Source organism: Pogona vitticeps, chromosome 2, assembly GCF_051106095.1.
Source record: "Pogona vitticeps strain Pit_001003342236 chromosome 2, PviZW2.1, whole genome shotgun sequence".
NCBI classification, from domain to species: Eukaryota; Metazoa; Chordata; class Lepidosauria; order Squamata; family Agamidae; genus Pogona; species Pogona vitticeps.
The window spans coordinates 205,767,571-205,794,860 of record NC_135784.1 but is presented as its reverse complement, the minus strand read 5'-3'; the positions used below and the strand labels follow the sequence as shown (position 1 = coordinate 205,794,860).

Sequence of the window (27,290 nt, the reverse complement as noted above, 5' to 3'; positions counted from 1 at the left end):
GGTGAGCCAGAGACGGAAGCAGAGGGGAGTTCAGAAGCTGTGGTGGAAACCTTAACCACAGACAGCAGATTTGGACAGGAGCAAAAGGCAGACGCCACTCTCCAAAAGTGTTTTGAACAGGTGACTGACGCCCAGCTAACACCTGAAACCCCAGAGAGATTTCTGGAGAAAAAGGGGATTTTATATAGAGAAACCCTGAGGAATATCTCAAAAGGGGGAGATGGGATCAGAAGTCAGCTGGTGGTACCTGAAAAGTATCGCCCCATGATCTTAAAAAGGGGTCACGCTGACATGTTTGCTGCACACTTAAGGGTGAAAGGGCCCCTTGATTTGATCAAACAAAATTGGGAGCAGATCACCCAGGATGACCCACAAGACGTTGTGACATACATAGACACCTTGATGAATGACCTAAGGAGAAATCTAGAGCTGGCAGCAGAAAACCTGCAAGCTCAGAAGGTCAGACAGAAAACATGGTATGACCACAAAGCTAGAGAGAAGCACCTTGACCCAGGGGAGGAAGTGCTTTGGCTTAGGCCCTGCAGAGAGAATAAACTGCAGCTCAAATGGGCAGGACCATATAGGGTCATTTCCAAGATGTCAGACCTGAACTACCTAATAGAGCAGGAGGAGAACCAAGCAAGGAGGGTGGTTCATGTGAATGCCCTAAAACCCTACTACAGAGGGGAACAGAGGGTTCTATTTGCTATAAAAGCAGCTGAGAGTGAGGAAGCTGAATTACCCTTCTGGGAGGGTAGAGGGGAAGTAAAATACAACCCAGAGGAGGTAAAGATCAGTCCTGCACTCACCCAAGACCAGCAGCAAGAACTAAAAATGCTGCTTAGTAAATATCAACAGGTGTTTTCCAACAAGCCGGGGATAGTGAAGGGAGTGATGCATCGGATCCACACAGGGGATGCACCCCCGCAGGCAGTATCCCCATACCGAGTAACGGGACCCTATAGGGACAAGGTGCGGAAGGAGCTGGACGAAATGCTGAGGGAGAACATAATCGTCCCCTCTTCTAGTCCTTGGTCCTCTCCGATAGTCCTTGTGGACAAGCCTGATGGGAGCATTAGGTTTTGTGTTGATTACAGGAAATTAAACCGTGTAACCACTCCTGATGCCTACCCAATGCCCAGGCTAGACAACCTGATTGAAACCATAGGGGGTTGTCGGTTCATCTCATCATTGGACCTGGTAAAGGGATATTGGCAATTAAGAATTGATCCCAGGGATCAAGAAAAGACTGCCTTTTGCAGCCCTTTTGGTCTCTATGAGTTTCGAGTCCTGAGCTTTGGTCTCAGAAATGCACCAGCCACATTCCAAAGGCTGATGGACCAGACCTTGACAGGGCTCAGTGACTTTACAGTGGCCTACATTGACGACATAGGGATCTTCAGTAATACCTGGGAAGATCACCTGATACACCTGGAGTTAGTGCTGCAGAGGTTAAGTGCAGCAGGGCTAACAGTAAAGGCCAGCAAGTGTCAGCTGGGTAGCCCAGAAATAAAATACTTGGGTCACATGGTAGGGGGAGGAATGATAAAACCCCTGGAGGCCAAAATAGAAGCTGTTCGTGATTGGCCTAGACCCAACACCAAGAAAAAAGTCAAATCATTTCTTGGGTTGGTGGGCTACTACAGAAAGTTCATCCCGAGGTTTAGCGAGATTGCGGCTCCGCTGACCGATCTGACGAGGAAGAAGGCTGATGACCGATTCCCGTGGACCAGCGACTGTGAGGCGGCGTTCCAGAGGTTGAAGGAGGCGTTAATCAACTATCCTGTCCTGCGTGCTCCAGACTTCGACCGGGAGTTCATCATCTACACCGATGCGTCTAACAGCGGGGTAGGAGCAGTTCTGTGCCAGGAGGATGAGAATGGTGACCAGCATCCAGTGTCCTACCTGAGTAGGAAACTTCAAAAAGGTGAGAGACATTTGGCAACCGTGGAGAAGGAGTGTTTGGCCATAGTCTACGCGATCCAGAAGGCCAAGCCTTACATCTGGGGAAGACATTTTATTCTGTGTACTGACCATTCACCATTGCAATGGTTAAAGACAATGAAAACCCACAATAGCAAACTTATGAGGTGGGCTTTAAACCTACAGGACTATGACTTTGAAGTGAAGGTGGTCAGAGGGTCAGTGAACTGTGTTGCTGACGCCTTATCAAGAAGACCTGAAGAATGAAGACGGCGAAAGAAACATGGACTATGTGTATATAATGATGACAAAAAGTAAAATGTACCTGTTTTGAATTGGTTTGTATGAATAAAGGTAAATTGATGTAATGTATATTGATGTAATGTATATGGTAAATGTTTAAATGCCTAATTGCTATGGTTAACTTAGAGTAAGTATAAGTAAGTATAATATGGTATGTATAACTGTTGTTGTGTATTTTATTCAGGTTGTTTTTTTGGTGAAAAGCACGTTAGCTTTCCCCCTACAAAACAACTTATAAAGAGGGGAGGTGTTACATAACAGCACTGATGTTACCTGTCTGTCATGGGTTTGGAGGGAAAGTTCCATCCTATGGGGAGTGGAAGGCGGGACATCAGGAGGAGGGGCTGTACTGTATAAATATGTGATGCTGAGAGACACTGGGTTGTGACGAAGCAGCAGCTGGGAAGAAGAAGCTGTTGTGGGAGTCTGTGTGTCAGACAGGGTACTACTGTGTGTCAGAGTACCAACCTGATAGGTTCAGGTGTCTGTTGGTTAGCCAGAACTGATAGGTTCAGGGTCTGTGCTTCAAGTTAAGGGTTCTGTGTGAACCAAACTGTATGCATGTATGAGTGAGAATAAGCCACGTTACTTTATGTTATTCACCTGATTGTTTATTATGCCTGTGTGTATTTAAAATAAACCTTATTCTTTTTATTGTTTAAAAATCCATCCCTGGTCTGTGTGACTTCTTACAGGGAATGGTTGGTGGCAGCTTAGTGTAACTGTGTGACATATCCCAGTAGGTCTGGGTTTGTCACAGTCCTTAGCCCTATATCTGAAAGGAATGGGACAGCTCTTAAAAGTGTCAGGATGTGTTGATCTAAGCAGAAATAAATGTAGACGGTACAATTTGGTTTGAAACATACCATACCAATGGAGATCCAAATACCAATCTATATACCGTTTCCCCGAAAATAAGACCTAACCTGAAAATAAGCCCTAGTAGGATTTTTCCGGATGCTCGTAATATAAGCCCTACCCCAAAAAATAAGCCCTAGTTAAGTGAAACCCCGCCCTCCACCATTGTGCAGCAACCAGAAGAAGATGACCTGACTGTATGTGAGTAAATGTAGATTGTTGTACATGAAAAAAATAAAACATCCCCTGCAAATAAGCCCTAATGTGTGTTTTGGAGCAAAAATTAATATAAGACCCTTTCTTATTTTCGGGGAAACACGGTACTTGTCTGGACAGGCTCCATGATTAATGTTTTTCGATGAAGGGAGAAAGGAACAGCCATTGTACTATGAATTATAAGGACTGCAAGATCTTATGTACAGGGGGCAACATGGTTTCACACAACTCTACTGCATACAGGACAGAAATGGGAACTGTTCCTTTTTTCGAAAATCCCTCCAGCACGGCCATAGTTTTAATTATCTTGGGCGTATGTGAGTTGTAGTTCAGAGATTTAAAAAAATGTTATGTGTGGACTACAATGGACTACAACCTCCATATTCCGAGGACAGCTAAAACTGTAGCCACACTGACTGGGGTATCCTAGAAGCTATAATCTGAAAAACAAACATTTCCCATTTCTGTTCTGGTTGCAGCAAAGTTGTGTGAAATCATATTGAATTGGAACTTGACTGTGCCCATGAAGATCATCGAGTGCGACTAATGGTAAGGGTTTGCAGGAGCTGACATTCAAAACATCAGAAGGGATAAATGTTCTCCACACTGGTGCCTAAGATAGCAGCCTTACAGCATTTAAAAATCCATACTCTGAACATCAATTTCAATTTACATTTCTAAATGATCTTGCTTTGCTCACCAAGATAATAAACCACAGTCCTTTTATGGAGTCGTAATTAATAAAGTAATTATGCACAATTATTTTGTTAAGAAAGCATCTCATGCTAGTTCCTCCTATAGCCATTTCCTTGCCTTCAGGGTTTTTAACATTCCAGGTCACTTCAGCGATAGATCAGTTCTACTCTCTTACCACCTTTCACAAGCACTCATTTGATCACTACGTTTTACTCTCAACACAAATTCAAAGTCATGACCTTGCATGACCTCCAATGGGTTAGAGAATTCCATTTATTCTATGACTGCACAATAACTGTAGGAAGCAATCAGTAGGAAGACCCAAATCACATAAAGTTAGAAGAAGCCTTGAGAATATGAAATGTTGAGAATAATAACACCAATGTAGCTGAACAGGGTGTCATCTCAGTCTACCCTATGGTAGAGCAAGTCCAGTTCTGGGAATACCAGTGGGCTAAGCACAGGCAAATGATCAGTAACCATGACATCTTCTCCAGGTTTAAGTAACGATAAAAGTAAAAGTAAAGATTCCCTTAGACATTTAGTGCAGTTGTGTCCGACTCTAGGGGGTGGTGCTCATCCCCGTTTCCAAGCCATAGAGCCAGTGTTTGTCCGTAGACAGTTTCCGTGGTCACACGGCCAGCGCGACTAGACATGGAACGCTGTTACCTTTCCACTGTGGTTGTACCTATTTATCTACTTGCATTTTTACATGCTTTTGAAGTGCTAGGTTGGCAGGAGCTGGGACAAGTGACGGGAGTTCACTTCATCGTATGGATTCGATCTTACGACTGCTGGTCTTCTAAACTTGCAGCACAGAGGCGTCTGTGGTTTAACTTGCAGTGCCACCCCTACAAGTCTACTCAGTGGTAAATCTCACTGGATTCAGGCAAGTGGGTTTATTTATTTATTTATTTATTTATTTATTTATTTGTTTGTTTGTTTGTTTGTTTGTTTGTTTGATTTTTACCCCGCCCCTCTAGACGTCTACTCGGGGTGGCTGTATAGGATTGCAACCCAAGTTTCTGCTTCCCACTGCAGGATAAAATCATAAAACTTAGCCTGTGTCATGTAGTGATTTGAGTCACAGGGCTCAAGAAACCTGGCTTCAAATCCTCTCTCTGCCATAGGTGGCCTCAGTATAAACAGTATCTCAGCATGATGTCACAAAGTTGTTGTGAGGATAAATTAGAAGGAGGCTCTTGAAGAGTTTATTTATGCTATGAATGCAGAACTATCAGTTAGAGGTTTTTGTATGGTTTTTGGTTGGTTGGTTGGTTGGTTGGTTGGTTGGTTGGTTGGTTGGTTGGTTGGTTGGTTGGTTGGTTGGTTGGTTGGTTGGTTGGTTGGTTGGTTGGTTGGTTGGTTGGTTGGTTGGTTGGTTGGTTGGTTGGTTGGTTGGCTGGCTGGCTGGTTGGCTGGCTGGCTGGCTGGCTGGCTTGCTTGCTGGTCGATGACTGCATAACAGGCATTTTACAAAAAGATCAACTTTCATGCTTTTGAAAGTTAATTTGGGTCATATTCATACCACAGATTGGTTTAATCATCCCTCCTCTAGTGTCAAAAAAGAAAAAAGAAAGAAAGGCACCACTCCATCTGCACAATAGAATGATATCACTGTGCACAATATCCAGAATTAGGCAACATCCTTATTAGGACTCCCTGAGAGAGGACGTTACTTAAATCCAAATTTTGTTTTTATTCATGCACCATACAAGTACTTCTGCCTTTTGTTTTGTTTTTAATTTTCCTATGAAGAATTTGTTTTGTTTTGTTTAGAATTGTAACATCTGGATGTTTGGAAGATGCAGTATCTTCTTTATAAAATATAAATCTTTCATTATATATGTTATACACAGTGCAAACACTTATATATACATATGCTTGCCCTGCGCATGTTTCCTATTGTGCCTCTGCATGCGTGCATGTCTGTGCGCATACATGAATGTGTGTACATGCATGCACTATCACACACTCTTACAGTCAATTACATTAATCATTTTAATACCATGTTTTCCATCTGTGTGAATGGGGCCTTTGCCCAGATCGGGGCATGTCAAGTCTTCATACAAGCCTTTGCCAACTTAGTGCCCTCCAGCTATTTTGGACTACATTTCTCATAATGCATTGGCTGCATTGCTGGGGGCTGATCACCTTTGCAATCCAAAACATATCAAGGACACCAACTTGGAAAGTCCGTTCTATGCCTACAGCATACGAGAGTAGCATGGATGTTGCTCTCCCTTGAGAACACTGTTAATTTAGCACTTAGTTGGTACGCACCGATATTTGCAGTGCGAAAGCTGGTTTTTAAAAAATGCTGAAAAAGACACATACATTTAATTATATATCTACTCTGGGCAATAAGAAAAGGCCATTAAACCAAGGCTAGAGAACCTGTGACCCTTCAGATGTTGGTAGACTACGGTTACTCTCAGCAACAGCCAGTCTAACTAATGGTGAGTTGCGAGAGGAGGGGCAGTTCATTAACACTGGGAAGTTCCCAGCATTAAATTAAAATAACAAACAAAGGGCATTGTAGTAAATATGTTACCCTGAAGATCCCATCCTCAGTACAGAGCTAGGAAACAGCCTATTTGCTCTCAAGGCAGAATTACATCCAAGAAGATTTTGATTGGGGCCCTGTATTGAGAAGCACCTGTCATATATTTCCTAGAAGACAGCTACTGTTCATTCAGCACTGGAAAGTGTTTCCCTGGATTGTTGTAATTAGTGTTTCTGGCTCCGGTGCATGTTCTAATGAGGGCCACATGTAACTCCACTAGTGAGGAGAAGAATAAAAGGCCAACATCATTCTCTGGCTGCTGTTTTATCCCAATGCTTTCTTTTACATTCTTGGTGGGTTATTTTTTCAGTTGCCGAAAAAGCACAATCAATACAACTATCCAACATATTAGAAACTCCGAGTTCTTAATGATAAAGGGGGGGAGGGAGAAGAAGAAGAAGACTTCAAAAGAGCAACAGGCTCCAAGCCCATCTATTCTCCAACATCAGAAAAAGACTCCACCCTGGGGAACAATGCATTGTAAAACTGTGGTTCCAGACCCTTATACAGTTCCCAACAGTTTCAAATAGATTAAAAAAAAAAAAGATTAGAGAATAATTAGACAAATATGTTTTAATTTGTGTACTTTTATTTAAAAGCAGTCTCAGCTAGGTTTAATTGTATTTTTGTTATATTTATTATTTAGTGCTTGTTATGTGTTAATTGCATCTTGTAAACCTCCCGGAGGGTGGCAACACTAATGGGGTGGTATAGAAATGAAAATAAATAAACTATGCAACCCCGTTCCCTGCTAGAGTTCTTTCAGCTGGTGGCTGGGACAAACAGCAGCCATGGCTCCTATGGATTTCAATGGGCATCCCCTTCTTTGTCAACCTCCATCTATAGCTTGCAAAAGGTTTTGCCCAAGCACCAAGTGCTGGAAGATCAAAGGGGCGGCACAGGGTTTTCAAAGCAGCCTTTCTTGTTGAAAGAAGCCTGAGTAGCTACTTTTGCAAAGTAAAACAAAACATGGGATGTTCCATACTGTGAAGGACTGTGCAGTAGAGCATTCAGCAGTGCGGGAATTTCAGCTTCGGGCTGTGGCCTTATATTGGACACAAGAAAACTGTAGTCAGTAAATTCTGCAAATGAAATCTAGGGTGGAGATGAATGTAGTGTCTAAAGAAGAGTCATAGGGGGCTTGTCACCAGCTCAGACCTGAGATCACAGGGGGCAGACTCCTCACAGAAACAGCCCCCAGTTTTCTCCTTCCCCTTTCTAAGCTAGACAAACTAAACACTTTAAATTATTTCCTTAAGGGAACGAGGTATCTTTAAATGTGTGCACAGTCAGTCTTCCAACTTCAATTTCCAGTAGCTCCGAATTAAAGCACAGTAAATAAACTACCTTATCAGGAGTAAACTCTGTCTCCAGATCTCCCCACCTCTCACATTCTTTAGAATAAAGGTCAAGCTAGATTGTATGCTTACCATGTATTTAGAAATGTGCTTCTTTAAGTGGTGAAAGGCTTTTGTTTGTCATCACATTTGTGTTTCCTCACCCCCATTAAACTGTATTTCAGTGAGCTTCATTTGGTGATTGCTCACAAGAAAGAAAACACAGGCTTAATTGCAAGTCTAATTGCTCAGACCCCCATTTCTGAAGAAAACGTGTTATAGGTGGAAAAGTTTGGAAAACTCAGCAGTTTGGGAAACTCAGCAGTGACCAGAGGATTGGAAAAGATCACTCTATATCCCAGTGCCAAAGAAGGGCAGTGCCAAAGAATGCTCCAACTACCGCACAATTGCACTCATTTCACATGCTAGCAAGGTTATGCTCAAAATCCTACAAGGTAGGCTTCAGCAGTATGTGGACCAAGAACTCCCAGAAGTACAAGCTGGATTTTCAGGGAACAAAGAATCTCGAGACCAAATCGCTAACATGCGCTGGATTATGCAGAAAGCCAGAGAGATCCAAAAAAACAAAAAAGAGCTACTTCTGCTTCATTGACTATGCAAAAGCCTTTGACTGTGTGGACCACAGCAAACTATGACAAGTTCTTAAAGAAATGGGAGTGCCTGACAACCTTATCCATCTCCTGAGAAATCTATACGTGGGACAGGAAGCAACAGTTAGAACTGGATATGAAACAACTGATTGGTTCAAAATTGGGAAAGGAGTACGACAAGGCTGTATATTATCTCTCTGCTGATTTAACTTATATGCAGAATACAACATGTGAAAGGCTGGACTGGGTGAATCCCAAACTGAAATTAAGATTGCCGGAGGAATTATCAACAACCTCAGATATGCAAATGATACCACTCTTGTGGCAGAAAGTGAGGAGGAATTAAAGAACCTCTTAATGAGGGTGAAAGAGGAGACTGCAAAAATTGTCTGGAGCTCAATATAAAAAAACACTAAGATCATGGCCACTGGTCCCATCACCTCCTGGCAAATAGAAGGGGAAGATATGGAGGCAGTGAGAAATTTTACTTTCTTAGGCTCCATGATCACTGCAGATGATGACAGCAGCCCTGAAATTAAAAGACGCCTGCTTCTTGGGAGGAAAGCAATGACAAACCTCGACAGCATCTTAAAAAGCAGAGACATCACCTTGCCGACAAAGGTTCCCATAGTCCAAGCTATGTTTTCATCAGTAGTGATGTATGGAAGTGAGAGCTGGACCATAAAGAAGGCTGACCGCCGAAGAATTGATGCTTTTGAATTGTGGTGCTGGAGGAGACTCTTGAGAGGCCCATGGACTGCAAAGAGAACAAACCTATCCATTCTGAAGAAAATCAACCCTGAGTATTCACTGGAAGGACAGATCCTGAAGCTGAGGCTCCAATACTTTGGCCATCTGATGAGAAGAGAAGACTCCCTGGAAAAGACTCTGATGTTGGGAAAGTGTGAAGGCAAGAGGAGAAGGGGACATCAGAGGACGAGATGGTTGGACAGGGTCATTGAAGCTACCAACATGAATTTGACCCAACTCCAGGAGGCAGTGGAAGACAGGAAGGCCTGGCGTGCTCTGGTCCATGGTGTCACAAAGAGTCAGACACGACTTAACAACTAAATAACAACTCATTTTCCTTAATATTTAGTTTGACCCTAAGCCAGAAAGGGGAATTTGTGGCTCCAAATATTCTTTTGGACTACAGTCCCATTCTCCTTATCCACCATAACTAGTATTGAGGGATAATAGGGAATGATGGCAATTTAACATTTGGAAGACCATGAATTGTCCAGTCCTGCTTTACACTAAGAGAAATCCTACTGTAGGCTTGCCCTGAGATACTTGACTGGGAGGTAAATAGCTCGTTGTTAGCAAACCAGTTATGACTGAAATCCTAGACATATCCACTGAGGAGCAATTCCACTGAACACAGTAGGAATTTACCTTTCAGAGTGAGATTAACCTTTCTGTGGGATTCACCTTTCTGAAAAAAGACAACATTTGGGAATTCTTCCTGAGGAAAGGTCAAGGCCAAGGAGGACATTACTGTAATTTGTGTAATTTATCCTGGCTTTTCACGCACCAACATCTGCTGGAGCCCAATTGCATAGTCAAGTTTCAACATAAAGATCAAACTTTATTCATATTTTTATGTCTCTAATACACCAGCCCTAAGGATTGGCAGGCAAAAGTGTTTTTATGATCTTTCATATGTCAGGCCACACTTGATTTTCCACATTGATGCTGCATAATGCTAGGCAGAAACTTGCTGGGCAGAAAGCAAATTTAAAATTCATTCCTCAGCCCCCCAAATTAATTTCATTTAGAAAACCATGAAACTGCCTTTGCCACTATACACAGGAGTATGAATCCCCAATTTTCTCATTCCTACATGCCTGAAGAAGAAACTACTAAAATGTTCACCTTCCCTGGGGGAACACAAAATATTTTCTGTTGATCTCAACTGGAGTTTTCGCATTTAAGACAATGATTTTTATGGAAATGCTGTGTATCTGTGAGAGTGGCTACCTTCATGTCCAAACTTTGAAAATTAAAACTGCTGGATAGGTTATTTGTATCTTTTTTGACCAATCAGCCAATCCCTCTGTGGTTCCTTCATAGGCACAGGGTTAACTCACAAAGGTAAAAGATACTAGTCTTCTGTAGATAGTTTTCACAAACTGCAGGGTGGAAAAAGGACTCAGAATCTTGTTCTCACACTGGAGGCAAGGAATCTTATATACCTTGCCGTGTCAAAAGAGGATAAAATAATGAGAATGTGTTATTTAGCTAATATTTTTCACATCACAGCTCTACAGATGATATCCCTCTTCACCCCGTTTCAAGACTCTGCTTCTCTATCGCATCAAGATATTCTCACTTCCTGGATAGCAAAGCAAAGGTCAATCATAATGGACAGAGGGATAAGCAATAACCTGAGCTTTATCAGTTATTATCTGTTAAGAGTCTGATTAAAGTAATATTAAGTCATTAGAATCTCTCCTTTTTTGCATTTTAAGTATTCCACAGCAAAGGCATCCTGTTTAGTATGTTAATGGGGGGGGGGTCAGAAGATGCAGATAGAAATCTTTTCTGGACTGCTTATTACCTTGGGGAAATGGTTGTTCAACGTGCTACCTTATAGCAGATTTCTTACTCAACTTTGCTTAAAGTTGCAGCTTAGTAGGCTTTTTTTAGCACAGCACCACGATCACATAGTACAAGAATTTAATGAATACAGTGGGACACCCCCCCATCAGTGGGATAAGCAAACACAGATTCACTTACCCTCTGCCTGAAAATATTAAATAAAAAAACATGCTATGTATAGCTTTTGCTATTTCTGTGCTTTTCAGCACCTACAGGGGGGCTTGGAACCAATGCCCCATGGAAAACATGGTCATATTGTAATGCAGCGGTCCCCAACCTTTTTCAGACTGCAGAACGGTTTGGCAGTGCAGGCTCCATGCGTGGGGAGGGAGTGTCACACTCGCGGGTGGGCATGTTGTGCTTTGTGGAGGCCCGTGCTGTGCCCCTCTGCAAGTACGACACACCCCTCCACAAATGTGACACGCCACCCACAAGTGCAACACGCCCACCGTGCATGTGTGCGGGTGAGTGGAGATCCATGTACACCCAGTTTAAGGAAGCCAACGGACTGGCACTGGGTCACGGACCAGGGGTTGTGGACCTCTGTCATAATGCATTGATATGAATGCACACAACTTCAGTGGCACTGGATAACCTTAATCGTACCAACAGAAATATCTTAGAAAATATAGGTACTCCTGTGTTTATAGCAGGAGTCCCCAACCCCTGGGCCATGGACCTGTACTGGTTTGTGGCCTCGGAAGGACTGGGCCACCGGGACAGATGAGCGGCAAGCAGGAGGTGAGTGGCAAGCGAAGCTCCGCCTCCTGTCAGCGTGCTCCTATTAGGTTCTAATACCGTTGCTGATCTGACAGGAGGCGGAGCTTCAGCTGCAGCTCACCTCCTGCTCCTGCTTGCTGCTCATCTGTCCCGGCACAATACATGCAATGAGCTCGATTCAAAGCTATCCTCCAATAACCTACTGCAAAACAAGTACCACCACCACCACCCAGTCCTTGGGAGAATGGCCTTCAAATAGACTGGTCCCTGGTGTCAAAAAGGTTGGGGAACCACAGGTTTATAGGACTAAAATTCTGGAGTCTTATAAAGAGGCAGAATTTGCAATCCTGCTATAAAGGGTATCACTATTTAGGACATACCATTTCACCTGTGTTGATAGTTTTCCTTAAAACTAGGGCTATGTAGCTAGAACCAGCTAAAAGTCCCCCAGACTGATCAGTATCCTGAAATTATGAACTGTCTACCAAATATTCATAGAAATAGGATTTTCAGATTTTCTGGACTAAAAATACCATAAGTCCCGATTCTGAAAGTTCTACCTAACTTCCAGACACCTAAAGGTGATACAGCTGGGGAGGGGCTATATTGGAAGTTTTTGAGACTTAGCTAGGCCTATATTCACCCAAGCTTCTTGGTCAGAAACAAAGTTCCCAGCTAGCACTGGGACAGAAACAGGAAGCATTTATTCATTCATTCATTCATTCATTCATTCATTCATTCATTCATTCATTCATTCATTTGATTTATATCCCACCTATCTGGACCCATGGACCACTCTAGGCGGCTTCAGTGGATCTAACCTTAGCCAGACCTCAGAGCCTTCCAGTTTAGGCCTTTCTCCCAAATACAACACATTTAGGAGCCTGAAAAGTAGACAGAACTACTAGAATGGGGAAATGAGGTATTTTTAATCCAGAAAATCTAAATGTTCTATTCCTACATATTAATATGAATTCATGTATTTTGAAAGAAGTGGGTAACACTTCTTTTGCAGAAGACCTGCTGCTTATTTTGTCTGTTGAGAAACAGCATTGATCAGTATCCAGTTCAATATTTACAATATTTATTACCAGAAGCTGCTGGGGCAATCTGATGAGGTGTTGGCCATGCATGGTTGCACGTCTGATCCTGCACGCCTGTGACACAACCAGGCATGTGACTGACACCTCATTAAACCGTTGTGGCAGCTTCCCCAAATGGCATTCCTCAAGCTTAAGTGCTGAACAGGATACTGGGCACTGAAGAGAAGCCTGTAGCAGATGCCTGTACATTGGTGTCAAAATCTTAAGAAAGAAAGAAAGAGGAAGGAAGGAAGGAAGGAAGGAAGGAAGGAAGGAAGGAAGGAAGGAAGGAAGGAAGGAAGGAAGGAAGGAAGGAAGGAAGGAAGGAAGGAAGGAAGGAAGGAAGGAAGGAAGGAAGGAAGGAAGGAAGAAAGAAAGAAAGAAAGAAAGAAAGAAAGAAAGAAAGAAAGAAAGAAAGAAAGAAAGAAAGAAAGAAAGAAAGAAAGAAAGAAAGAAAAGTCAAAGGAACTGGTTTGAGGCTGTGTGTTTTTCATGACAGTAGAGTTATTTGGATGTTGTTATAATGGTTTGATTAAAGGGAAACAAGATAAACATTTCAATAAGGCCAGACAAAATTTTTATGTTAAGGGAGGAGGCTTTATATCTTTCTTTTTTTAAGCCCCTTTGAAGTAAAATGTCAGTCAGGTTATGGCATCAGAGTCACCTGCCTTTCTTTGTTGGGCTACTATGAATGGTGAAGACTTGGGACTGATTATCCATAGGGTCCCTTTCCAGCTCTGCAGTTCTCCTATGCTGCTGCTGATGATGATAACGATGACTGGAGGATATGCAGCCCTTCTGATGTTATTGGGTGGCAATTTTCATTCTTTTTCACCATGATCTGTGGAGGTCAAGGATTATGGGAATTCCTGTCTACCAGCATCTGGACCGCTATGTATTCCCCAGACATAGATTAGAGATTTAGTCCTCTTCACATCTTCAAATCTGATGTTCCTACCTAGGACAAAACGTCCAAGAGTTACTGTAAGTTGCCAAAGTGGTTTCAATTAAACTAATGAAATTTCTCAACAGAGCCTGTATGTCCTGAGCATTTGTTCAAAAGATGTTCACTTATGCAAGAGAAGGCAGCTTGCCGTGGAACACTCACAAAGCAGCATTGTATGCTGCCAGGAAATTTCTAACCTTTAGGGATATACAGAGTTTTTTGGTTGTTAATTTTTTTTAACATTCGGGATTTCACAAACAGATAGACACTGAGACTAAACAGAAGATTCAGCAGTCATTTGTAGGCATATCCACTCTTTTAGGATTAAGAACACACTATCGAATAAAAAAGGATTAGGTCTTCTACCAAAAAAAGAGAGAAAAGACAAAAAAATGAACAAAAAATACAATGCAGGAGGTACGAGAATCAACTGAGCATCAACTATAAGCCTGGGAATACATTAAAAGTACAAGGGGGAAAATATTTGGAAAAACACTGTGATTAAAAATAGAGTCCATGAATATCTAGAAACGGTGGGGTCACACTCAGAAATTATTCGAAAACAACACAAAATAATTATAAAGCACAGACTTAGCCTAAGATGTCTTGATACCAGAGGGACTGCACATTAAGAAGGAGCAGCTTCCAGTCCTCTTCACTTGTTAATATGGGGCACAGTGTCCTTGCATAACTCCCAAGTTCTTCATTTGTTGTTGCAGTACCAAACAACAACAAAGTAACCTTTATTGGCATAGAGAAGTTAAAAGCATACAGATAGAAAAGTTAATAAAAATAATAATAAATAGACATTGGCATAATAGTTACACAGCTAGAGGTGTAAAAAATGTAACAAAGAACAGGACGAGAGATGCTTAGGACAGTCTGGCTAATTTTTAGAACCCTGAGAGGAGAGAACATTTGCAGCTTCTGACAGGTTTCCTTCTCCATGACTTCTCACAAGAAACGACGACTTTGGTAGCCAAGTTCCCTTGCAAAGCACCAAACATCACAGGGGATTTTCGCCCACTGATCACATGTTTTTCCTTGCCACTTCTTCCACTGATCTTGGAAGTAACTAATAACTGGTAACAAACTTATGTAACTAGCTACCTTTAGATAATGAGTAATGGAATCACTAGTCATAGTATTACTTTTTAATTGTAATGAGTAATAACTGCTGGAACCAGTTGTATTGGCTCTTGCCTTTCCATTGGACCATTTCAGCAACGTGGAGAGGGGGGATTTGCTGCTTGGGTAACAGCCTATCCTTCATACTACTTAGCCCAGGCTTCGTGCCCTGGAGAGGACACTTCTCGATACAGAGCATGTTACCATCGTCTCTCGAGACTGAAGAATGCCTATGATGAGTACCACCTATGCCCCTTAGGTGTGATAAGTAACTTCTAGCTACTTTCAGAATTACTATTAAAGTTTGTGTTAGAGCATTTTTGGATGAATTGTTTTATTTATTTTATTTGTATGCTGCTCTCCTGTCTAAAGAAACATGGGACAGCATGCATAACTATTCAAATAGCCATTACATATAACCATATGTAACAAACATAGCAATTGAATAATGAAATACTTAAGTAGTAACAGCATAAATCAGCAATGACCAAAAGACCACCAAACAGCTTCATCTTATATTCTTTATTACATTGTGCATCAATACATAAGTGATGGAACAATTATTGAACATCAACAGCCCTGCTGAAACAAATCTGCCTTACATCCTCATCTTAGTCCCTGCACATATGTCATACTTCACAGGAACTAGAAGAGAATTCCAAAGCATAGGGGCAGCAAGACAAAAAACTCTTTCCATGGCATTTTCAAGCTGAAGAGTTTTAACAGTTGGCCCCTTTAGAAAGGCGATTCCAGACAACTTCAATTAGCAAAAGGCCCATATGAGTAGAGGTTGTCCACTAGGTACATAGGTATTTCAAATATTTCAAACTCTTAATCCAAGATTTTCACATGAATTTCCTAGGTTTTATTCAATGATTAATCCTTAGTTGTTGTTGTTTAGTCGTTAAGTCATATCCGACTCTTCGTGACCCCATGGACCAGAGCACACCAGGCCCTGCTGTCTTCCACCGCCTCCCGGAGTTGGGTCAAATTCATGTTGGTCGCTTCGATGACACTGTCCAGCCATCTTGTCCTCTGTAAAGTAAATCTATCACTGCCTCCATATCTTCCCCTTCTATTTGCCAGGAGGTGATGGGACCAGTGGCTATGATCTTAGGGGGTTTTTTTCTATTGAGCTCCAGACAATTTTTGCACTCTCCTTTTTCACCCTCATTAAGAGGTTCTTTAATTCCTCCTCACTTTCTGCCATCAGAGTGCTATCACAAAAGGGTTAGCTTTGATGACACTGTCCAACCATCTCGTCCTCTGCCGTCCCCTTCTTCTCTTGCCTTCACACTTTCCCAACATCAGGGTCTTTTCCAGGGAGTCTTCTCTTCTCATCAGATGGCCAAAGTATTGGAGCCTCAGCTTCAGGATCTGTCCTACCAGTGAGCACTCAGGCTTCATTTCCTTCAAAATGGATAGGTTTAGGTTTGTTCTCTTTGCAGTCAAGAGTCTTCTCCAGCACGACAATTCAAAAGCATCAGTTCTTCAGTGGTCAGCCTTCTTTATAGTCAGTCCAGCTCTCACATCCATACATCGCTACTGAAAAAAAGCATAGCTTTGACTATGCGGGCCTTTGTCGGCAAGGTGATGTCTCTGCTTTTTAAAATGCTGTCTAGGTTTGTCATCACTTTCCTCCCAAGAAGCAAGCATCTTTTAATTTTGTGGCTGCTGTCACCATCTGCAATGCTCATGGAGCCCAAGAAAGTAAAATCTCTCACTGCCTCCATATCTTCCCATTCTCTTTGCCAGGAAGTGATGGGACCAGTGGCCATGATCTTAGTGTTTTTGATGTTGAGCTTTAGACTGTTTTTTGCACTCTCTTCTTGCACCCTCATTAAGAGGTTCTTTAATTCCTCCTCATTTTCTGCCATCAGAGTGGTATCATCTGCATATCTGAGATTGTTAATATTTCTTCCGGCAATCATGATTCCAGCTTGGGATTCATCCAATCCTGCCTTTCGCATGATGTATTCTGCATATTTCAAATAATCAGGGAGACAATATACAGCCTTGTCGTACTCCCAATCCTTAGTAGTCAGCAAATAAGTCTTCTGTTCTAAGGTGCAGTATCAGAATTTGCAACTAGAGGGGAGCAGCGAGCATTTCCCTCTACTTGCTAGGTCATGTTGGTAATATGTGCTCCATTGATCTTAATATTGATGTCTAATCATAGGTAAACTCTGGCACTACCTATTGCATTGGGAGGGAAATTTGAGTAAAAAATATATTTATGAGCCAATTCAAGAAAGCCATGTCACCAGTTGACTAGGGAGCCATCATGCCAAAAATTTGTTCCTTCCAGTACAACCTGTTGCAAACTGTCTGTAGCATTAGATTTTCACAAATATTGTACACACAAGTTGGAATCAAGTTGACAGCACGCAATTATTATTATTATTATAGACACAATAGTGTATTGATTATTTTAAGAGAGAGTGCAGTTCATACTTGGAAAAACAGAGCAAGTGAACTTTCAGAGAAGCTACCTTTGGAGACCAGGGCTTTGAATACTCTAGGATAGCAAGCAGACTTCTCAGCGAGGCCCTCCAGGAATGCAGTTTTGTTACACTACTTTTGTTCTAGTTCTATTACCAATTTCCTATCTTTTCCTTTTTAATTCTACATGATTATGATTTCATGTTTACTGGTCTCTCTGGGTATAGGTATGAATGTTGTACAGCTTATCAAACACTTTAAGGTGAATGATCAGGTTTATATAGAGTTTGTGTATGCAAGTTTCTAGCTTGGAAAGCTCCTCCCTCTCTTTCTTTCTTTCTTTTATTCAATTATAAAGTCAGTACCTGCAATTAATAAAAGGTAAAGGTTCCCCTTGACAATTTTTGTCCAGTCGTGTTCGACTCTAGGGGGCGGTGCTCATCCCCGTTTCCAAGCCATAGAGCCAGCGTTTTGTCCGAAGACAATCTTCCGTGGTCACATGGCCAGTGCGACTTAGACACGGAACGCTGTTACCTTCCCACCGAGGTGGTCCCTATTTATCTACTCGCATTTGCATGCTTTTGAACCGCTAGGTTGGCGGGAGCTGGGACAAGCGACGGGCGCTCACTCTGTCGCGTGGATTTGATCATACGATCTTACGACTGCTTGGTCTTCTGACCCTGCAGCACAGGCATCTGCCGTTTAGCCCACAGCGCCACCACGTCCCTACCTGCAATTAATAAATACCTTTAAATGGTTCATATTTTACTCATTAGCCCCCTATTAAAATTTTGCTTACAAAGACCCTATGAGACATTATAACATTTCTCAGAATTTGCTCTGTTCTTCCCAACGTGCCAAGTTCATCCTGTCACCTCTCTTAGTGGCTGAAATCCAGTAGTAAGTCACAATTAGACTACACCCATTAAATCAATGGAAACTACAGAGCAGTTGACTCACCAAATCCCCACTGATTCAATGGGCCTATTCAGTTTGTAACTCACTAAGGGATTTCAGCCAGTATGTTGATTTTAATTTTTAACAGTGAAATGTGCTTTAACCAGCCATTCTTGAGTAGCCATGAAATTCCAGTTGTCAATAGTAAATTAAAATATTAATTACATTTGTGACCATCTCCCTTAAGTACATTTAGGGGAGACAGCATATTATAATTTTAGTTATTTCCAGGCTAATCTCAATTATTTTCCCCCCAAACTGTTTTATCGATTCTCAGAAGTAGAAGAGGTCCCAGAATCCTACAGCCAGTATGGCCAGCAGCAGTCCCACCAGATATGCATATCTGTTAATACGGAAGGAGGGCATCCTGGCAACAAGCTGATTAGGGGGCTATAGGCCAACATCAACATCCTAAATGAACACAGAATGAAACGGGAAGCTAATCAGATTGATTCAAACCAATACAGCTGTAATACGGTCTGCACAATAAAAGTCTAGCTTCCCATTCTGCATTCACTATCCTTTCTGGACACTTTCCAAGGGGAGCCCCATTACAATGCAATACGGTATTCTGATTAAGATACAGATCATTGTGGCCAGATCTTCCTTCCCAATACCAGAAGATGCTAGACAAAGGCACTCCTGGCCACCTTTATCATCAGACCTTGGAGGAGCAGCACTCAATCCAAGGGCTGTATAGTTCATCACTCTGTGGGGAGCATGACCCCATCAAGAACAGGCTGTGCCTCAATACCTGTATAGATTATATAATGGCCAATGCTGTCCTCGTCCTGCTAGCAGTAAGCTTAGGTGTGCTCACCCCCATCCTTGCTCACTGCATGCAGAAACATCTTAGGATTTCCATGCTTCCTTGACATCCACATAATGACAGGTCCAACTACAAAAATTCCAAATAAGCTCTCACAGAACTTTTATTCAGATATTAAAGAACATGAAATAAGGGCCCAAAACCTCCACAGATCAAATGGAAAAGCAGTAGTTTTTCAGAACCATCATCTGTGAGTTCTCATCCAAGACTTGTGTTGGCAAGATGCCATTGTTGATGCAGAACATATTTCTGCACTGACCATGTTATTTACCATGTTGTATTTACCAGGACATTCCACATACAATTTGAAAGTGGCCATCCTGGAAAAAAGAAACTATAAGATAAGAATCCAGCGAGAAACAGCTGAGATAAAATATATACACATGCTAGATACACATTTGAGCCTGGAGTTGGACTTGATGGCCTTGTAGGTCTTTTCCAACTTCACTTTTCTATGATATCAAAGGACATAATATAAGCCAAGGCTTTTGGGAGCACTACCAGATATAAATACTGCAAATACTGTACTATGCTGCATCTCCCAGATATTTTTCCCCTTTTCTAAGGCAAAACAGATTCCACTCCACCCTTGCGGTCATCCATTGTCTGGGGTAATTCTTACACTTTACAATTGATTAAAAAAATGTTGTGCGGGAGGGGGGGAAGTTGGTCAAGGACTGTAAATGGCCCATCTGATTGACATAATTGTTTGCCATCCTTATCTTACCATTGTTATTTTACCATTGTTAATCTATGACAAAGCTTCTCACATTCTTTACAGCACAAGCTTCTAAGATTGCCATATCGAAGACACTATCATTAGTGTTCAACACCCACTGACTTTCTCATCAACCAACCACAACTTTGATGCCATGTATAAATATTTTCCGTAACATAAATATTTATGTTCTTGTGTCTAATGAAGTGGAATGGTCCACAAATGTTCATATTAAAAATATATAAAAGTTACTCTTTAAGGTGCTACCATGTTTTTGGTTTGTTTTTGTTTTTTGTTTTACTTTTTGTTTTTACTTTGTTTTCACCTATAACATTTTTCAAAGAGACGGTGAAACAGAGCTTGGAAGTCACATGTTGCCAAAGCAGAGCAAGGTTACAATTCAAAAACAATTACAGCTAAATTACCGCATGGGTATAAGAGACAAATTTGTGGAGGGGCGTTGTCCATTTCTTCCTTTATCATTACCCTTGGGGGTCATTTTAAGAGTGATTTGGACAGGATTTTTTCCAGTTTTATGGCTTTTTCTTATCAAGTATAAGGGAGCATAAAGTAAGAAAAAGTAATGAACAGCCCAAGATGCAAAGGGGTGCAACGTTTTTAAACATTTCCATGATTAAAGATTACAAATTGCTTTTTAGAAGCAGTATGACAGGTTTTACTTGCTTGGGCTCCCTGATCACTGTAGATGGTGACAGCAGCCATGAAATTAAAAGATGGTTGCTTCCTGGGAGGAAAGTGATAACAAACCAAGACAACATCTTAAAAAGCAGAGACATCACCTTGCCAACAAAGGTCCACATAGTCAAAGCTATGGTTTTTCCAGCAGCAATGTATGAAAGTGAGAGCTGGACCATAAAGAAGGCTGACCACTGAAGAATGAAGAGGTTACTTACCTGTAACCATAGTTCTTCGAGTGAACCTCTGTGAATTCACACTATAGGGTTAAGTCCGCGCCTGCGCCGGAATCCTCGGAAATTTCTAGAGCTTTAGAGAAAAAAACAAGTTAATTAATTGGTGCCCCTACAGCGCACGCTCTTCCCGCCCTTAGCCTCAGTTCCGTTTTATCCGCCACAGATAAGCTCTATATTACATGGAGCCAGTTAAACAGTGACGGAAGCGGGGAGGCCGGGCGGGAGGTGTGAATTCACAGAGGTTCACTCGAAGAACTATGGTTACAGGTAAGTAACCTCTTCTTCTTCGTTCGTGACCTCTGTGAATGCACACTATAGGGTGACTAGCAAGCAGCCTTACCGGATGGAGGGCCGTCACTGAAGTAACGATGTGAGAACAGCTCTCCCAAAACTGGCCTCCCTCTTAGCTCGAAGGTCCAGTCTGTAATGCTTTATAAAGGTGGACACTGTGGACCATGTTGCCGCTCTACAAATGTCCGAAAGGTCCACACCACGAAGCAGAGCCGTAGATGTTGCCACGGCTCGAGTAGAATGTCCTTTTACGCCAACAGGAGGAGTTTTGCCCGCTGTTTCATAGGCAATAGAGATGGTAGATACTAGCCATCTGGATAGAGTTTGAGAAGAAGCCGGTGCACCTTTATGACATCCATAAAAACAGAGAAAAAGCTTCGGGGACTGGCGGAAGTCTTTAGTCCTCGAAGTATAGTATGCTAGTGCTCGTCGTACATCGAGGCTATGAAGCAGACGTTCAATCGGAGATGACGGCTTTGGAAAAAGGGTCGGCAGGACCAGCGGCTGATTGATATGGAAAGTAGAGACAACCTTAGGGAGAAAGGAAACATCCGGGTGAAGCACCACCTTATCGAGGAAGAATTGAAGGTATGGAGGGTCAGCTCGTAGAGCAGTCAGCTCACTAGCTCGTCTAGCTGAGGTGATAGCCACCAGAAACAAAGTCTTAAAAGAAAGTAAACGAAGGTCTGTCGAAGCGAGAGGCTCAAAGGGAGGACGGGTGAGTGCGTACAGAACCAGATGGAGAGACCATTGAGGTAGTGGGGACCTGGCTGTTGGGCGCAGATTAGATAAGCCCTTGAGGAAGAGTTTCAACTTCGGGTGCGAAAAAAGGCGAGCTGAATCAGAGGAGTGAGGTTGGTGTGCTACAATCGCGGACAAGTACACCTTGATGGTGGCAACAGCGAGACCCATATCGAAAAGATGTCTCAAATAGGTGAGGAGGTGTGGCAAGGCAACTGGTCTAGATTGAAAACCCTTGGATGAGGCGTATTTACAAAAATTGTTCCATTTATACGAGTATAACATAGTCGTGGAGGGCTTTCTTGCTTTACGTAAGACCTCTTGAATTAGGGGAGGATCCTCCATGCTGTGAGGTGGAGGGAGTGAACATCCGGGTGGTGAATGCGACTGGCATCCAGCGTCAGGAGGTGAGGCAGGCAAGGTAGTCTGAAGTGCTCGACTGCCACGGTCCTGAGCGTGGTGAACCACGGCTGGCGTGGCCACCACGGTGCAATCAGAATTGCATCTGCCTTCATTTGACTTATTCGAACAATGGAGCGTTGGACAAGCGGTAGCGGGGGAAAGAGATAGAGAAGCGACTTTGTCCAGGGGACCATCAACGCGTCTCCCATGGAGCCGACACCTCTTCCCGCTCTCGAACAATACACTTGGCATTTCTTGTTTGTTTGAGAGGCGAACACATCCACTTGTGGCACCCCCCACTTCAGACAAATCTGAGAGAAGACTGTTGTGTCCAGTTCCCATTCGTGTGTCTGAGTGGGCAGGCGACTGAGGGAATCCGCTAGGTAGTTGTCGGCAGTGGACACGTAAACGGCGATGGGAAATATGTGGTGGGTGTAACAATATTCCCAAAGAATAACTGCTAGGTAAAGAAGCGTCATGGAGTGGGTGTCGCCTTGCTTGTTTATGTAATGCATCGTGGTCGTGTTGTCCGTCACCAGCTGAACAGCACGACCATGAAGAAGTGGAAGGAACGCGCGGAAAGCTTTTATTACAGCCCACATCTCCAGGTGGTTGATGTGAAGACGCTTCTCCTTTGTGGACCATAGCACATGAACCCTGTGGGACTTGCAATGGGCGCCCCAGCCCGTTGTGCTGGCGTCTGTTGTCACTTGTATTGTTAACTGAAGTGGTCGAAAAGGACGGCCTATGAGAAGGTGAGGAGGAAAAACCCACCACCTGAGTTGCTGAGCAAGCTCTGGAGTTACTCTGAGACGTTTTTCTTGATCGTCCGTCATAGGGTTGAATAGCGTCAGAAACCATGCCTGTAATGATCTCATTTTTAGGCGAGCATGTTGGACAGTTGCAGTGGTTGAGGCCATGAGGCCTAACAGGTGCTGTGCATGGCGAGCTGAAACCGTATGGTGCGGCCGGAAACGCCGTATGGCTTTCTGAAGCTTCTTTATACGAGCAGTAGGAAGAGAAACACGAGCAGTGAGAGAGTTGATTGTTGCGCCTATATAATCTGCCACCTGAGATGGGCGGAGACGGGACTTTGACTTGTTGATTCTTAGCCCAAGGCACTTCAAGGTATGCAGGACAAACTGAGTGTTTTGGATCGCTTGCTGTGGCGAGTCTGCGACAATGAGCCAGTCGTCTATGTAGGGGTAGATAGCTATGTTGTGCAGTCGAAGGTACGCTGCGACAGGAGCCATGCACTTGGTGAAAGTGCGAGGGGCGGTACACAACCCGAAAGGGAGAGCGGAGAACTGAAAAATGGTGTCTTGAAAATAAAATCGCAGATATTTTTGATGTTGAGGATGAATGGAGATGTGAAAATAGGCGTCTTGGAGATCTATGACAACGAACCAGTCTCCTTGTCGTAGCAAGTGGAGTATGGTTTCTATTGTTACCATGCGGAACTTTCTTGTGCGGAGGTAGAGGTTTAATGTTCGAAGATCCAGAATAGGGCGGATACCTCCGCCCTTCTTGGGGACGGAAAAGTAACGGGAGTAGAAACCGTTGCCTGCTTGACTGTGTGGGACAACTTGTATGGCATGTTTCTGAAGAAGGCTGTGGATTTCTTCCTGCAGAGTTGGATCGAATTTTGAGTATCTGATGTGACCCAAGGGGGGAAGTTCTATGAATTCGAGTCGGTAGCCGAACTGAATGATGTCCAGCACCCATTTGTCGTCTGTGATGAGAGACCAGTTTGGAAGGAACTTTGCAAGGCGGGTTTGCGGGTGGGGTGGTGCGTGAAGTGTTGTCGGAGAGTCAAAGATAATGCTTTGTTTTCTTGGCAGGTGGACGGTAGGACTGCCGGCGATGAGTCTGGGCCTGTGAGCGAAAGGGAACAGCAGAAGTCGATGGCTGAGGAAACCTGGCATTAGGTTGTTGTTTGAAGGAACGGTAGGTTTGTGAAGAAGAGGGTAAGTACTGATTAGCAGTGTAAGGTTTTCGCCACTGATAAGGTTGAAATCTAGATTGTTGATGAATTGTATAGGATTTCGCAGTCTTCTTCATTTTGTGAAAACTCTCCATGGATTCATCTGTCTTGTCATTGAAGACCCCTGTAGCATCGAAAGGGAGTGCTTCTATGCGAGTTTTGGCGTCTTCGTTGATACCAGACGACCTGAGCCAGGCATGGCGTCGCAGAATGATAGAGGAAATCATGGTCTTGGAAGCAATGTCAGCAGAATGTCTGGAAGCGAGAAGCTGATGCTTGGCTACATTAGAGGCTTCTTCAAAGGTGTTGAGGAAAAAGGACCGAACATCATCTGAAGTGTCTTGCAAAGCAGGTAAGACCCTTTCCCACAGCTCCATCTGGTAAGCTGCCATTGCTGCTTGATAGTTAGCAGCTCTAATCAAAAAGGTAGTGAAAGAATACATTTTCCTACCTAGCACATCCAACTTCCTGCCTTCCCTATTGGAGGGGGTGGCTTGGGTCTTTGATGAAGTTTTAGATTGGTTGGATTGCACGATTATAGAATTAGGGATAGGATGTTTGGTCAGAAATGCAGCGTCCTCACCATGGGTTTTGTAGTGGTTTTCGACTCTCCTAGTCACCTGTGAAGACGTTGCTGGAGCAGACCATGACTCCTTGACTGTGTTCATGAGAGAAGGAATGAAAGCAATACTGAGTGGAGGTGCTTTGTCCTTTTCAATTCTGCCAAAAACAAGATCATCAGTAGGAGGTGGGGGTTTTTCAGTGTCCAGTTTAAGGGCTCTTGCCATATGGGACACCATTTGTACATAAGAGGAATAGTCCTCAGAAGATGAAGAATTATGAATGTCAGAACTGCCCTGCTCAGATGGAGCCTCAGCGTTGGACTCATCATCTGACCTCTCTGATGGTGCTGAAAATGGTGCAGGGGATTCCTGTAAGGGATATCTGTCCCTTGGCAGAGATGGTTCTGGAGAGGATGGTCTAATAGTTGTTCTATGTGGCTTCCTAGGGGCTACCCCAGAGAAGGGTGCAGCAGAGGAAGGTGCAGTTTTTTGCCTAGTATGGGCTGTTCCCAATGAGGTGGACTTATGGGATTCACCAGCCTTTCTGTGTTTGTGCTCTGTTTTCGATTCCAATGAGTGATGTGTCCTATATTTTTCTCGAGGACGGTGTCGGGGGGGCGAGGGTGAGGGGGATGAGGAGGAGGCATAGATGTAGCGGACCCTTTTCCTCAGGTGTCGCGCCTCATCCTCCGACCAAGAATCTGAGTCATCAGCGATGTCCCGACGCCGATGGAAACGATCGAGATCAATCACATAGTGCCCCTTGTTTCCCTCCTTTTCCCGACGGCGAGCCGCCCTTGGGAGGATGAGAATTTCCCTCGTAGAATGGTGACGATGAGGGGGGGAGCAATGCTTTAATTTCGCTACTCGTTTTCGCGGCGGTGAGGCTGGAACTGGTGATCGCGAAAAGGAGCGCGAGTGGATGGATAACGCCCGCCCGGCTGACGCAGGGCTGAGAGGGGCAGAACCGGCACTAGAGATATGCTCTTCCTCTAGTGGGGGCGGGCTAGGTGAACGGCTACGCCTCCTGGCTGATGCCGATCCCTGCCGCGGAGGAATAGGTTCAATGTCCTCAGTGCATTCCTCCGCAATTCCTTCCTCCTCCTCCAGAATCGGGGGTGGTGGTGAACTTGGAGCAGCCAGAATGGAGCATAACCGATCCTCCCCTTTGGAAGCAGATCCCTTTTGAGATCTAGCAGAGACCCTTTCCTTTTTCTTTTTCATAGGGTCTGCTGCGGAAGATTTCGCCGCCCTCGAAGTTGCTTTGTGGGCGGGAACCTCAGAGGAAACAGCCGGGGCAACGGAGGCGCCGGGCGCCGGTAAGGCTGCACGAGGAGCCGAGGAGGAAGACTTTTTTGTTGGTTTCCCTGCTTTAGAAGCGAGCTGAGGAGGCAATGACTTAGCTCCGCGCTCAGATTTTGACCCCAGAGAGGCAGCTGGGGGAAGCTCCATAACGGTGTGCGTCAAGGCAGACAGAGCTGCTTCCCAGAGGAAAGGGCAGAGCTGCTGCTGGCGCGCTCTGAGGGCAGCTCGAGTAAAGTTTTTACAATGGCTGCAGGATCGAGCCAAATGCCCCTCTCCCAGGCAAAACAAACAGTTCTCGTGAGCGTCTGAGGACGGTATCTTTCGGCCACACGAGATACACTTCTTAAAGGGGCCCAAGGGGGGCATAAAATCAGGGAGGGAACTCACTGATCGGACCCGAAGGCGGGCTCTGGCGTGGTCAGGCAGTCCGAGGTCAAACCGGAGAAAGGGAAAAAAACAATCCAAATCGCAAAGGCGAGAACTCAGTCCAAATCCAGTCCAAAGTAGGGGCAAAGAATAGTCGTATATAAAGAGTTGTCGAAAAGGCCGAAGAGGCAATCAGTAAGAAGAGCTCTATCGAGGAGTTCCTAACGCTGAAGGCGGTAAAACGGAACTGAGGCTAAGGGCGGGAAGAGCGTGCGCTGTAGGGGCACCAATTAATTAACTTGTTTTTTTCTCTAAAGCTCTAGAAATTTCCGAGGATTCCGGCGCAGGCGCGGACTTAACCCTATAGTGTGCATTCACAGAGGTCACGAACGAAGAATGATGCTTTTGAATTGTGGTGCTGGAGGAGGCTCTTGAGAGGCCCCTGGACTGCAAAGAGAACAAACCTAAACCTATCCATTTTGAAGGAAATCAAGCCTGAGTGCTCACTGTAAGGACAGATTCTAAAGCTGAGGATCCAAAACTTGGGCCATCTCATGAGAAGAGAAGACTCCCTGGAAAAGACCCTGATGTTGGGAAAGTGTGAAGGCAAGAGGAGAAGGGTACGACAGAGGATGAGATGGTTGGACAGTGTCACTGAAACTACCACCATGAATTTGACCCAACTCCGGGAGGCAGTGGAAGACAGGAGGGCCTGGCGTGCTGTGGTCCATGGGGTCATGAAGAGTTGGACATGACTAAACGACTAAACAACA

General features: G+C 43.7%; 1 long non-coding RNA gene across 2 annotated transcripts; it reads left to right on the top strand.

The window, feature by feature from the left end:
• The first annotated feature begins 21,414 nt into the window (after nt 1-21,414).
• On the top strand, nt 21,415-26,907 carry LOC110084907 (uncharacterized). 2 transcript variants are annotated; one of them, XR_012082515.2, is made up of 3 exons: nt 21,415-24,246; nt 24,404-24,635; nt 26,835-26,907. It is a non-coding gene; the product is annotated as an uncharacterized LOC110084907 (long non-coding RNA). The 2 variants fall into 2 exon arrangements; XR_013541385.1 differs by lacking the exon at nt 21,415-24,246 and having other exon boundaries at nt 24,276-24,635.
• The last annotated feature ends 383 nt before the right edge of the window (nt 26,908-27,290 follow it).